This window comes from Manis javanica, chromosome 9 (genome assembly GCF_040802235.1).
Source record: "Manis javanica isolate MJ-LG chromosome 9, MJ_LKY, whole genome shotgun sequence".
Classification (NCBI taxonomy): domain Eukaryota; kingdom Metazoa; phylum Chordata; class Mammalia; order Pholidota; family Manidae; genus Manis; species Manis javanica.
In genome coordinates this window covers 4,728,915-4,743,860 of record NC_133164.1, presented here as the reverse complement: position 1 = coordinate 4,743,860, position 14,946 = coordinate 4,728,915, and the positions used below count along the sequence as shown (strand labels likewise).

Sequence of the window (14,946 nt, the reverse complement as noted above, 5' to 3'; positions counted from 1 at the left end):
GGATGTGTCGCTCTCAGACCCGAGTGGTTTCGATGTCCTTGGGGGTTTTTAGGGGGACTGCTCAGACAGTTGGTAGGCTGCACCTCTGTGGAATTTGCCTGATGTTTTCCTCAGGATTAGACTGGGATTTCAATGAGACCTACAAAAAAAACCATTTCTTCCAGCTTGCCTTGCGAAAAAAGAATCCACACCCTCAAACGTCACAAAATCCCCAACTCGAACCCCTGAGTGATGTTTTGCGTCTTCCAGTTCACTGACAATATGCAAAATGATGCCAAGTTCCCAGACCGCAGGCCTCTCTGTTGGTCACTGAGCCCTCAGTGCAAGCACACGTCAGAGTTCAGGGCAGCCACACCACGGAGGGGCCGGTCTCTGGCCCCTGGGCTGCAGGACACTCCTGTTAGCTCACTGTGCACTCCTGCACGGTGCGGGTGTTGATGAGGCTGTGAGATGTGTGGGTCAAAGTGTGCTGTTGTTTCTGGCTCCTGGTTTCGGGTTCAGTCAAGCTCCCATCTTTCTGGTTTGACAGGAGTTTCAAGCCTGAATGTAAATGCGAACAACTGGAGACAAACACCTAAGCACATTTTTCTTCCTTAATACTGTAACTTGTAGAGGAAGGTAGCACTTTTAAAATAGGAAATATTATCATGTTATGAGAAAGAAAACTTTTCATAAAACTTGTTGAAACCTGCTCTTTGGTAAGAGCTCAGCCAGCGCACCCCGGTCAGGACGGCTTGCTCACCATTTACCAGATGAGACCAAACTCCTTTTTACTGTTCCACACACATCTCATGTTCTCTGGAAAATTCCAGATCTCTTAAAGAAGACCCAGGACAACCCTTTGGTTAGGAGACAAAAATGGATCATTGTCATTTAAAATAAATATTGTGTTTTCTCTCTAACATCTTTATTACCATCCAGTAGGCTAAGCTCTGAAGCACACTTGAATCTTAGCAGCAGATCGGTGGGGAGCAATCCTGGGATGGATAGAAAATTAATGAGCTAACTTCTCAAGGAGGGTCTCAGTGATAGAATTTATATTATGAGGGAAATGGGACCAGGCTAATCCCAATTCAAAAGATGGACACCAGGCTGCACCAAGCTTATACTCTGGGGATATATGATAGGGTTCAGGGTGGGAAAGGGACATGGTAAGAATTCCACTGGGTATTAGGACAAAGGCTAGGCAGTCCGGCATTTGGGAGAACTTGGGAACCCATCAGAACACAAATGCAATTATCCAGACCTTGGAATAAAGCAGTTAATACAGGACTGGTTATAAATTGACAGGGAAGTGGGCTTGTAGGAGGGCCTAGTGTCCTACAGGGCTGCAAGGTGAATCCCAGATTGCTGACTTCTTACATTTATTTCAAATATTCTTCATGGTTTTTTTTATTTTCATGGTATTTTAACTCATAAATGTATTAATTTTGAATTAATATCATCTTACCATCTTTTTCAATTTTTTTTCCTGAGTTTATGCATTTGGAATGTTCTATTTTACCAACAAATCAGATAATTATTCAGTTAGTTTGTATCTGTTATTATTATTATTTTTTTTACATTTAATTATTTAAGACATCTAAGATTTAAATATATGGTTCCAAGTGAAACTCTAGATATATTCTCCATCCTTAAGTGGTTAACTGATTTCCACAGCTTCAACCACAGCAAAAAAGACTTTAATTCCAGGGGTGGAAGTAGCTGGCCTTCTCTAACTCTGTGTCACAATGCCTATGCCTGGTTAGTGTCTGGTCCATAGTAGTTGCTCAGTTAAACCTCTGTCACATAAATAAATGCTTCCTGCACCCACCCCTGTCCTTAACACCCACGGATAGCCTCCCTGGGCTCTTCGGTCACATCTTACAGGTAACATATTCATTTTAACGAACAGTTCTTTTGGAGAAGGACCTACAGGTCGATGGTGTGTAGATTCTGATGAATTAGGGAAGACGAGCTGACCTTCTGAACAGTGGTCAGATGCTGGGAATTCACGTCTCCCTTCGAGGTCTCACCCAAGCCACCTCCCAGGGGGCCCGGCTCTCATGCAGAGACCCTGGAGTCTGTGGTCCCCGGCATCTGGCTTCCACAGCACAGCTTTCCCTTGGGTGACCAGGCTGAGGGGTGTGGGGTCCCTGCTGTCATTCCCTCTAACAACCCTTGTCGATCGCCTATGGTTGGTCTCTGTTCTGGAATAAAACATTTTCTATTTTAGGGCCCCTTTGCATAGTATTTAGAAGTAAGATGCCTTCCCCATTTCCCCTGCATGGCTTCAGTTCCCCAAACCTGTTTTCTTATGTGCAAAATGAGGATAATGCTGGCTGACATTTACTGACCATCTACCTTGTGCCTGGCACCATTCGAAGTAATTATTTAGTGCTCACATGACTTAAGCACCATTTTTATCCTTTTCACAGAAGAGGGCTGGAAGCATCCGCGGTAACTGACATGCCTGAGGATAAACAGCTAATAATAGCAGAGCCAGGATTAAATCCCAGGCACTTCTGGCTCCAACGTGGGGAATCTCAACTGCCGGGCTGCACTGTCTCAGGCTCCGCCGATGGCACCCGTCTCGCCGAGGTGACACTGAGAGCGAGTGAGACGCCATAAGCAAAATACAGTGACTGGTGGGAACGTCAGCTCTGCAGCAGGAGGGCCTTGCCCCCTCTGCTCACTGACGTCCCTTCCTACACGGTGGGGACGTGAGGGAACCGGGAGGCAGAAGTCCAGCAGGCCCCGCACCAGGGGCCGCATTTGGATAATGAAAGGCTTCCCAGGACTCAAGGGGCCTCATTTGTATTTATTTGAGGAACTAAAAAGCCAAAATAAAAATCTGTTTCTCTTTTCTCTGCCCCAATCTCAGGGGTGATTTGCCTTTAAAAGCCTCTGTCTGGTTTCTGTCCTCTTTCTCCAGCCCCTTCTACCATTGCCCTGAAGCCACTTTTTTCAGAGTTCTTGGGGGCAGGGGGCTTCTCCATCCATCCCCCAAACGTCAGTGGGTGAGGACACACCAGAAGAGCTTGGCTGAGGTGCGCGCACAGGTTGGAAGGAGAGGGAGAGACGATTGGAGGGGAAGACAACGAAATAAATGTTTTTTGGAATGTCCAGACCTTTCATATTTTAAAAGTAACATTTAGTTAGTTACCTCTGGTGTTAGCCTGGGTGCATCTTTTCATGATTTCCAAAAGCAGCCCCAAATGGGCATTGTTCCTAAAGTTATATGACTCTTGGGTAAGCATATGCACGCACGCGTGCCATGACATCCCTGGACTCACGGTGCTTGCAGAATGTAAGCCTGCTGAGGCAGACCACACAGGCTCTTTAGTTCAATTGCCAGCTCAGAAAGACTTTCCTTTCACCAGTAAGGTGTTTTTCTGTTTTCTTTTAAATAGTTGCAGTGATATGAAGCCTACCACATCTCAAAGCAGCCTTTTTGATTGCTTTCCAGTTCCAATTCTAAATGTCTTGACTCACATTGACCTAAAGTCTACCTGTAACTGCAGTTTCCAATCCTGGGCCTTGTTATGTCCTCCAAGAAAAACCACATTTTTTTTCTGTAAATTCAGACAATTGCATGGTTTCTCTTTGTCTTTAGATGAAATAATAATGCCGGTGGCTGAGGGTCCTTTTTATATTCTAGGAGGCAGCTATGCTAAATATGGTTTCATATTTCAGTCTATTTTGTGTAACATTGTTACTACCTAGTAACTTCTGTGTAATCTTGAGAAAGGTGAGCATATGACATTACAAGTTATATTATTTTTAAATGAATAGTTCCTGAATAACAGCTAAGAATTAAACAAAACATATGCATAAGAAATACATTTTCTACTGTTGCTTTATAAATTGTATTCAACTCAATCAATATAAAGATGATATCCTAGAAAATGAAGATGTTTAAGTAATAATGTCAAATATGACCTCACTAATGGAATTCAAAAAGAATCTCTTATAAACACATTTACTTTTCTAATATACTTACAAATTTGTAAAAAATGCTATATCCTTTGGAGATAAGGATGCCTTATTTGCTTTCAAACTCACTTTGCTAAATAGAAATAACAATGGCAGGTACATTTTCAAATAGCACTTACATTTTCAAATAGCACTTACACTTTATCATAACTTTTATATTACCTCTTTAGGTTAGGATATACTTTTTCAACTTGCATGTAAATTTAATAATCTTTTATAAGAAGATTGTTTTCGTATTCCGTGAAACATGTTTCCATAATAACGTTTCAAATTAGGAAAGGGAAAAGAAAATTGCCAGTAAGATCAAATCTTTCTGTTGGAAGTGTAAAACTTGAAAACATGAAAACACTTGGCTGGGTTTGGTATGATTCTGATTTAATGTTCTGACAGCAACACTCTCCACTTTGTTACCCACACATCACCCACCCATTCTGCACAAGGCTGTGATGTTACTTTTATTTGGTCCCCAGTACTTTGTTTCCAGATTTCCCCACTTACTCAGATGGGAAGCATGTGTAATTGTTGGCAGTTTATGTGATGGAGTCTCAGATCTAATCCCTAGGGATTTTCGTATAAGTGCTTAATGATACATTGAAGATATGTTATTGAATTCAAAGAACTGGCTAGTTCTAGGAAACATTAATTTGATTTTAATAGCCCCCCAAGTTATAGTTGGTTTCTTACCTCAGGAAAATCCTAAGTGAATTCAGTCAAATTTTGAAAGTTTTCACGTTCAGCTTTGTGAGGCAGATTTTACAAATACATGCAAAGCAGGACCATACACTTTTAAATTTAACCCTTTTGGACATAACTTCTTTTATCTGACTCTATATGTCAGATGTAAAAATCCAGGATGTAAAATTTTAAAACAAATGATTGTTTAAAAAGTACTTTATTTAAATGATCATTGATCAAATGTGTAGATTTAATCATTGAGCCTTTCAAACATCAAATAAAATGCCCTTTCTCTGTTGTACAAACTAATGTTATTGTAGCATCTGCTGACTATTTGGTCTGACTCTCAGACTCTTTGGTCTTGGGTCCAATTCTGTCTTCTTAAGTATCTGTATTGTTATGCTCCTTTTGTTTTGTTGAAAAGAAAATAAAGATCTTTGACATCATTTATTCTGGAAACAAGTACCCAAGTGTGTTTAACAAGAAAAATCAAGGATGTAACTTCTGCCTGGCTGGTTTGAAAATCCAAAATCTTCTGTGCAAATAGAGTCATTCATTGGGTACAACCAGATCAAAAAGTAACAAGTTTTGTCTAAGTCTTTAGCCTAAAACCTCGATGGCCTCTCCCAGATTAACTGTTGTGCCTGGATTAACCTCTTGGAATCCTGGTATTGTTTCTCTTCATTACATTTATCCCCATGTCTCCTATTGTCTTTGCTTTTCGTTGGGGGGAATAAACAGCAGAAGGTTGAAGCCTGGTAAGCTCCTCCAGCTTAGGGTATCTATTTGAGGTTCATATTTGGCACTTGTTTCCGCTTTCAAGGCAAACATTCACTTGGAATCCAATAACCTCATCAATAGAAATCATTAACGTGAAGGTCTGAGCAGACTGTGTCAGCAAATACCAGTGAAGTCTCTTCAGTTGTACAAAACCTAGAGCTAGAGATGACGATTTTCAAACTGAATGATTGGTCCGTTGACCCATTTTGTTGTAAACAAATTGGAAAGAGTATTAGCTTGTGAGAATCCTATCTGTTTTAATATGATGAATTTAAACCAAGTGCAGTATGTCCCTGGAGCCTGTCAATAGACAGTTATTCATAATACACTCTATTCTTTCATTTTACAGAAAATCTTCTAAACAGATTGGAATAGTACATGCATTTAACATAAATTCATCAGCAGGGCACTGGATTGAAAGAGACAAAGTAAACTTAGGTTTATGCTGGCTGTGGATAGAAATAATTTCATTCTGATCTCCAGTTATGGTTTTAGTTAAGACAGCTGTTCCCGACCTTGTCCCAAAGGAAACTTGACATTGATTAGAAAGGACATGAGCCTAGGCCTCTGGATGAAATCCTGGGGAAGGAGAAGAGTGATGTTATTTTTCTTGGAAATGGTATGACAGAGAATCAATACTGGGGACAGTCTATGATGTTATAATTTGATTTACTAGCTGACCTGCCTGCCCACCAATGACTGGTTAAGATCCTCCCTGGGCTCAGCCAACACGACTGGCCGTTCTCCTTCCATGTGAATTTAATCTTGACATAAATGAGGACCCTCCCTTACCCCCAAAGATTAGTCACCCTGCATAATTAAGTGAAAATTGTTACAGAGCGGGCATCTTGGATCATCTATGGCTCCCAGTGTTCAGTAACCATTTCTATTCTGTCCTTCTGGTGACAGTGCAGAGAACCCAGGTCTTTTACTTCATTTCTGAAAGTGATTCTCAGCACAAATCTATGTTTAGCTGCACAAGGTGAGGCCTCGGGGGGCTGTCTCAGGGAGGAAGACCACTCTTACTATAAATACAGTTGGTTTTAACAAGCAACCTGAAAGGAAAGAGGTACATGAACTCTCTTTTCCCCTCTGTGCAACCTGAGTCTATCTAAACTTTGAATTCACACTTTGAATTTACACTTGTGAATTTACACTTTGAACGACAAGAACATTCAGTGTTTGGAGCTGAGGCTAGAGCCCGCTACGTAATGTGTGAGGCCCAGTGCCTGTTGTTCAGCAAGTGGTGAAGATTTCAGCGTGGCCGTAGCAGAGCAGTGAACCAAATCCAGGGCCCTTTCAGGAGTGGGCCCTGCAGGACAGCCCAGATCAAGGGCTCAAGCCACCAGTCCTGGTCGGGGCAAAATCCTGAACTTACTCAATGGTATTTCCACATCTTAACTAGACGATATGCACAAAATATAAATTCTCTTTCCACTTTAAAAATGAACTTTATTATCATGATGCCTACTTTTGAAAGACAAATTTAATGCACTCAGTTTCTCAAATACCTTAATGAAATGATTTTAAGAAGGTGAGTCATATCAACCTAAAAATTTTTTTTAGAATACCACCAGGGTTTTAGTCACAGAACATGTTTTAGAGACTATAAAAGACAGAATACAAGTGTGGTAGTAGGCTGAACTGATATCGGGGTGTTAACTTTGGCATGAAAGTGTAGCATGAAAGTCTAGAAACTAAGCCAAACAATATCAATGTCAAGTATATAGATATTGAACAGATATTCAAATAAAATAGATTAGGTGATACATAAATTGATCAAATGATCTGATTATCTACAAACATTCAGTTAAACCTGAATTAAAGGTCATGAATTAGTATATAGTTTACAAATTAATATATTAACACATATTTATCTGTCATGTCATTATTTAAATTCAAGAAATGAGCGATTCAGTAGCCATGTAGTGGAACTTCCCATGACTCTTCTTGTTAGTCTCATCCCACCGCGACCCTGAAAAAGGAATTCTCCTTCCTCCTCAGGTAATATTGCCATTACTGAATGTCATGTGTTTAGATTTGCTCTTTCAGTTTTTAGAATCTTTTGAAAGACTGACGCTTGGGAAAAATCGATGCCTATTCCAAGTCGAGAACCTTCCCTTTTAGCACATGAAATGCCAGGAGGAGGTGAAATCTGATGGCGGGGGGCTAACGGTTGTGCCTCTGTATCTCGCTCAGGGGTGTCACTGAGATACCGTTTTCAGCACACGCAAACTTTTGAACAAGATCCATTAATACTTCCCTTTGTCTCTGAGCCCGAGCTTCTACAGTCTGGTAGATGTGAAGGGTTCATGATTTTCTGCTGTCCTTGTTATAATCTGATGCTTACATCTACAGAGACACTGACAAGTGAACCGTGAGTCCAAAACAGAAATAACCAAGGTGCGGAGGCTGCCCCTGAGTGAGCGGGTGGATGACTCTCCCCGTAATGGGAGGGTCTACCTCCAGAGCTCAGGTCAGTTACCACCATTATTTACACGTATTGTGGAACGTGTGCACCATTCAGTGGATACCGCTTTCAACACCATAGGTCTGCAAAGGGAGTTGTTGGCTAAGTAGGATCCAAACAGAAGGGATTTCTGTTTTTGTACTGAAATAGGATAAAAAGCATGTTAAGCAAGTATGTTTTGAAAATGCACCGTGGAGCAGGCTTCTCTGTATGTGCATGTGTGTGGCCATGATGATATTCTGCATGTTAAATTGCATTGATTGAAATTGTGAGGGCATGCTTCTCTCGGCAGGACACATGGACAGGCAGGGAAATACAGGAGTGGGGAGAAGTGGCTGCACGGTTTTGCTTCCCTGGGACCATAGAAGGGTCTACAGTGGCACTGGGGACGTTTGCCCATAGAGCAAAGACTGAAGTCGCGTTGCTGCGAGTTTGCGATGTGAAGAGGGAACAGTTGGGACCGCCACTGCTGAGACGCCTCGGCCAAGGCTAGCCTGTCATTTCTTTCTTCAGGGTGGTGTTCAGACTAAATTTGAAAATGTTTGTGCATATATATTGCTTTCCTTTCTTCAGCTCACCATTCCTTCTCAGAAGAAAATCTTAAAGGAACCAAGGGAGGGGACATAACATAATCAATGTCTAATTTTAGGCTAATTACCCTTCGTCTTTCAAACCCTTGGAACATTTTACATTTCTCTTTGGAAATGTTAATATCTCTGCCTGGTCTGTCAACGAGTAGTGGAAAATACGGTTTGATCTAACTGGTCTCATTTTGTACAATAAAGAAATCTCAAAGGAGAAGGTTTAATTTATTACCTTTGTGAAAAACAAAGCTCTGTATTATAAATTATAATTATTTTTATGTGATTCCTTTCTGCAAGTTTTGAAGATCTATTTGCTTTGTGCCTCTTTCTCCAGAAAAGTATTAAAGATAAAATTAAGGTATTAATTAAGACAAACTTGAGGTAAATTACTAATATAGAATGGCTTAGACAGTTATACAAAGAATGTTATAGCACACAGTTTTAAAAATAATATATGTGTATATATATATATATATATTTGTATATAGGTGTATGTGAAGACAGTATATATGCTTTGAGTTGGGATTATGAGTAATTACTGCCCGGTTTTCATAATGCAAGGATGCCACTCAGAAGGCCCCCTGAGCAGGGGGTCTAAAGGTCATAAAGGGCTGAAGTTCGGCTCACGTCTCACTTGGAGAAGCCTCTTAACAATAAACAGAACACAGAGGCTGCCCAAAGTAGATCACACAGCTGGTGACCATCAGAGATACATATTCGGTCCCCCAAGTTCGGACCCTACTACCTGAGCCAAACAACCAATAAACACGATTCTACACTACTACTAATGGCTAAGATCAAGTCAGGTAATTTGGCAGAAAAAATGGTTCATTATAGGAAGTGGGCATAAAACTTCTCCTATCAGCCTGACATATCTCTGTACATCTGTCATCTATTTGAAATTTATCTGTCAGCTATCATCTAACACATGTATATGTTTATGGATAGGTACATAGATATATATCTAGATGTCACTTCTATGTATGTATAAATAATATGACTATATGCATAGGAATATATCTATATTTTATATATATCAATATATAGAAAGAAATATCTAGGAGATCTTCACTGTGTTGTCAAGGGTGAAATGACCATTATCTAGCTCAAAAATCTGTCACTTTTGGATGTCTACAAGCAAGAGCAGCTTCTCTAAAATAAATCCTCCATACAAGAAAAAAGAAAAGCTATGAATGAGTGTATATAGATATAAATATAGATATAGATATACAGAAACATACTTTCCACCATTTCATCTGGAAACCTGAAGAAGGGAGACAAATAATCACATCAGAAATACAGACCTGGGGCAGAAACTCCCCCAGAAGATTTAAGAATAAGAAATTAAGTTGGAGCTGGTCACTAGGCATTTCATGTAGTATTTAAAGAAAATTCTGCCCACACACAGAGGACTTGGCAAAGTCAAGAAGTGCACACTGCACATTTTGGGGGTGAGACAGCGTGTTTGAGTTGATATGAGAGTGACCTCAGAAATAGATAGTATCTGGGTATGAACCCAGCCCCACCAACTGAATGACCTTGGGCAATTCCCTAATCTGTCTGTTACTCGGTTTCCCCATCTATAAAATGTGGAGTGGTAAGTGACACATATGATGGGTTTAAGCAGCATCTGTCGCACAGGAAGCACTCAACAAAAGTTAGCTGTTATTTAAATGGAGGAGGGATAGAAACGATGTTTTGTGATGTCACTGCTCCTTTTCTGAATTCTAAATTAAATTAGGGAAGTTTGATTAAGAATGTTTACTTAATATTAAAAAAATTCTCCATAATACTTTTCTTCTCCCCAATTTTTCTTATGACATCATGAGCTCCAAAACTGTTTGATCGTAGTTAAGATCACTATTGTTAGACACACTTTAGAGTACATAACAATACCGAGAAAAATATTGCATAAGTTTTTAATTTAGCCCAATCTGACTTTGCAGCTTATTTCTTGAAAATATACAGATGGCCCACAGGCACATGATGCCCCATATCACTAATCATCAGGGAAATGCAGCTCAGGACCACAGTGAGACATCACCGCACACCAGTCAGAATGGCATGACCCCAAAGTCAAGAAATAACAAGTGTTGATGAGAATGTAGAGAAATGGGAGCCTTCCAACACCATTGATGGGAATGTGAATTGGTGCAGCCACTGTGGAAAGCAGTATGGAAAGTCCTCAAAAAATTAAAAATAGACATACCATGTGACCCAGTAATTCCACTTTTAGGAATTTACCTGAAGAAAAAAATCCCTGATTTGAAAAGATATATGCAACCCTATGTTTATTGTCTCATCATTTACAATAGCTAAGATACAGAAGCAACCAAAATGTCCATCAATAGATATTAATATAGATATAGATAGATGAATGGATAAAAATGAGGTTGTGCAAATATATAATGGAATATTATTTAGCCATAAGAAAAGAAAGAAATCTTGCCATTTGCTACAACATGGATGGACCTAGAGGGTACTATACTCAGTGAAATAAGCCAGGCAGAGAAAAATATGTGATTTCACTTATATGTGGAATCTAAAAACAAAAATAAAACAAAATGAAGCAAACAGCAATGCTTTCATAGATACTGAGAAGTGACTGGTGGTTACATGGGGGAGGGTTGAGGTGGGTGGGTGACGTAGATGAAGGGGATAAAGGGACACAAAATCTGAATCATAAGTTAGTTATTGGGTTGAATTTCAGCAAAAAGAATATAGTCCATAATTCTGCAACATCATTCTATGTTGACAGGTAGTAAGGACACTAGTTGAGGTGAGCATTTACAAAGAAAGAAATAAAAAGACTAGTTTGTGTAGCAGGTGCCACTGGGCCTGCTGTGAGGACTGCACGGGCGGCTGCAGGAGCGTCTGGGTGCTGTGCACCATGGACACCCACGCCGGCTCCCGTCTCTCCGTCACTGGTCATCCAGGCGTGGGCAGGCAACTTAACCTCTACACCTCTGGTTTCTTATCAGCACAATATGGGGAAAATAGTACCTACTTCATAAAGCTATTGCAAGCATTTTTCTACAGTTCCTAGAAAAGCATTTAACAAAGTGCCAAAAAAAGTGTTCAATAAATGTTAGTGATTATTGAGCATGGGATTACAAGTTATTTGTTCCTTTTCCTGTCTCTGAATTCAATATTAAGTTATTACAGTAAAATCATTGACCTATGAAATATTCATTAACCACCTAGAATTATATTTGTAACTTAAAGTTGGCACCCTAAGGGAGGGGTGCTTCGGCTCTCTCTGCGTGTGTTGTATTCTGTTTCTTCTGCTCGTGTGTCACGGCATTGTCCCTCGGCAGGGCAGAAGGCTCCTTCGGAGCAGGACCTCCTCTGAGCTTCCACACTGCACCTCCAGCTGCCATGCCTTCTGTGACGTCCCAGACAGTCTATCTGGTGCCCTGTAGGCTGCAGGCAATTGCTTTATTTTATTTACTGACTGATTTAGATAATTAGGCTGTATATTTGAATGGTCCACACCAAATGGTTTACTATCCCAGCTGTGCAAAGGTAATGTTAAATTCAAGAGAAACATATATTTTCACTGTTTAGCTAACTGGAGTCACAGTGATGTATATTGTCCCTCGCCAGGATATCTCTGATTACTTAGACAACTCTTAGGTGATATATAACATTTTATAGATTGATTATTCCAGTGTTATATATTTCTGTTGCATCTACCTACAGATCATTAGGCAGAAATAGCTCTTGTTTCAGACCGATGTAAATCTTTCAATGAGAAGCTAAGGCAGTCTGGTTTAAAATGTTACACTACTATATTTAAGGGAATTACCTTCTAGTGTATGAAGTGAGAAATAAATTGTTTGGGGAAATCTAATAATTGATGCTATAAAAATTAATTGCAGAAGACTGAGATCATGTAACTTTTGCTCTTTAAAAATGGCCAATGAAGAAAAATATGGTTCTAATTTTTTTAGTGTTAATGTAGGGTAAATCTGTCAATAATTGTTGGGCAATATATAATACCAGGTTTCAAAGAACTAAAGGAATCTTGCTTGGGTTTACTTTTATGGAAACATACAAGTGTGAAATCATTTTGCATGCTGATCTAAATTAATTTTTTGTTAGATATCTTTTGTGTTTTCCACCAACATTTCTTATGAAAATATTCACCTACAGCAAAATTGAAAGCATTTTTAGAACACCTATACACTCATCACCTGGATACTGGCTGGGTAGCATTTAACTAAAGTTCTTTTGTCCATCTATCCATTTTTCCATTCCTTCATGTATCAGATAAACCATTGTATGTTCTTGGTATTCTTTATGCATTTAAACTACATTGCAGAAAGCATAGTTGCTCCTAAATAGGTAAGCATGTATGCTATGAATTAAAATGTAGTATTTATTTCTATTCGTTTGATGTAAGATTTATGGAAAATGAAATGCACAAATTATAAGGGCACATTCTCTGAATTTTGACCAATGCTTACACCTGTGTAACCCAATGCCCTACCAAGATACAGAACATTACCATCACTCTAGAACATTCTCTCACACTTTTTTCCACTTTCCCAGAGGCAGGCACTCTGATTTTCTTCCACCACTGATGGTTCTTTTTTCTTCTAGAATTTTTTATCAGTATGGTCTGCTTTCTTTGGTGTAGTACGGCTTCCAGCATAGTGTCTTTGAAATTCATCCCTGTGTCGCCTGTATCAGTGGTCCCTTCCTTCTTACTGCTCTTAGTGTCCCATTGAGTGGACAGACCACAGACTGTTTACATGCACTCCTACTGATGGGTAGCTGGGTCCTTCCAGTTTGAGACATCATAAATAAAGCTGTTATGAGTATTTGATTCTAGTCTTTTTATGAACTTAGTTTTCATTTCATTTGGTAACTCCCTAGGGGTGAATTTGCTAGATCGCACTGTAGGTTAGTAACTAGTTGTTTTTCTTTTGTTTCCTTAATTTTCTCAAAATGAAATCTACAAGGGGGGGTACTATTATTAATGTCACTGATAAATGAAGCAGTCATAGAAACATCATGAACACACAGGTCAGTAATACAGGCAAGTTTGAACCCAGGAACTTCGTTCCAAGGTTTATGCTTCTAGCACATGATGGGTTAAGTAGTGAAAAGTGAATCGGGAGATATACACAGGAGGAGAGCATTAGAAGCCTTGTAAATCACTGTGAGGGGCCTAGGCTTTATCTTACATGGGGAGCCTCCTAAGTTAGTTACTTCTCTGCTTGCTGTTAGAGGCTTTAAAACCAGGGAGTGACATGCTCGCCTCTGCACCCCAGGAAGGTGACCACAGTCCCAGCTGTGTGGAGATGGATGGAAAACGTGAAACTTAGTGGAACTTTCATTACAGTATCTTCATTCCATTGTTCAACAAATATTTATTGAGCACCTACTATGTGCAAGAAGATATTCCAGGATCTGGGAATCCAGCACTGAGCAAAAAGACTTCCCACATGGAGTTTTCATATTAATGGATAGAGAAAAATGATGAATAAATGAAAATAGGTGGTCTGCTAGGTGGTTGCAAATATTCAGAGAACAATAAAGCGGGTAAGAGGGAAAAGGGGTTTTGGGGGGAGCAGGGGCACTTATACTTTTTGTGGGGGAGAGAAACACAGTTGTGGTTGTATTGATGGACCCAGAACAGCCTCTGATGGGAGAGATGACTGTGGGTCTGCTGAGCACAGGGAGTAAGTTGTGCAGATGTCTGGAGAGAGAGAGCACGCTCTGTTTAGAAGAAATAGCACATACAAAGGTCCTGAGTAGGGAGTGTGCGGGCATGTTGGAGGAACCCATGGAGGAAGAGAGAGTCGGGGAAGAAGTCACTCTCAAACCATGACCATTACAGCACAAACATGTCAATTGTAGAGTAGTTGTGGCTAACTTCAGGGGCTGTTGACAGCTTTATGCTGTGCTGGGGATGCTTGGGAGGGATGAAGGTGCTGGGTAGTTGTGATTGTGTGATTTGGGCTTTTCTTCCTGTTCGCGGCACTGTTAAGATTAAATGGTGAGTGACACGACTAAGAGTATATCACTTGTAAAATATCTATGTACTTATGGCTTTCTTAGCAACTTTTAGCAATATTTCAAGTTATTCATTATATTCCAAAGATATCCTCAGTCTTTGCTCTTTTGGAGAATGTCATGCGCATCTAGGCCCTATCTGTTGAAAAAGATCCACTTTATATCCAGTGCTGCTGTCTTCCTAGCGTCGCATTGTAATTGCAAACATACATTGGTGAGCTCATGGTTTCCTTGAAGGCTTCACCTTCTTCATTTCTGGTTACAGACACACCAGATCCTCACAAGGAACCGGTCTTTTCAGGTACTGTGCTTTCTCTCTACTGTCGTCTTTACCACAGAGCTCCTTAGTGTCTGCATGGACTTTGTCTTGTGTTGATAACCCTGGAAAGAACTTTCTGGGAGAAATAAGCTGGGTGATATTTATGGTGATTTGAGTTT

General features: G+C 40.0%; 1 long non-coding RNA gene across 1 annotated transcript in view; it reads left to right on the top strand.

The window, feature by feature from the left end:
* The window catches only part of LOC108394407 (uncharacterized), a 48,498-nt gene extending 42,513 nt beyond the window's left edge, over window positions 1-5,985 (top strand). Inside the window, exon 8 of the long non-coding RNA XR_012120979.1 lies at window positions 2,418-5,985. This is a non-coding gene — a long non-coding RNA (uncharacterized lncRNA). The remainder of the gene's footprint in view (window positions 1-2,417) is intronic.
* Window positions 5,986-14,946: the final 8,961 nt, after the last annotated feature.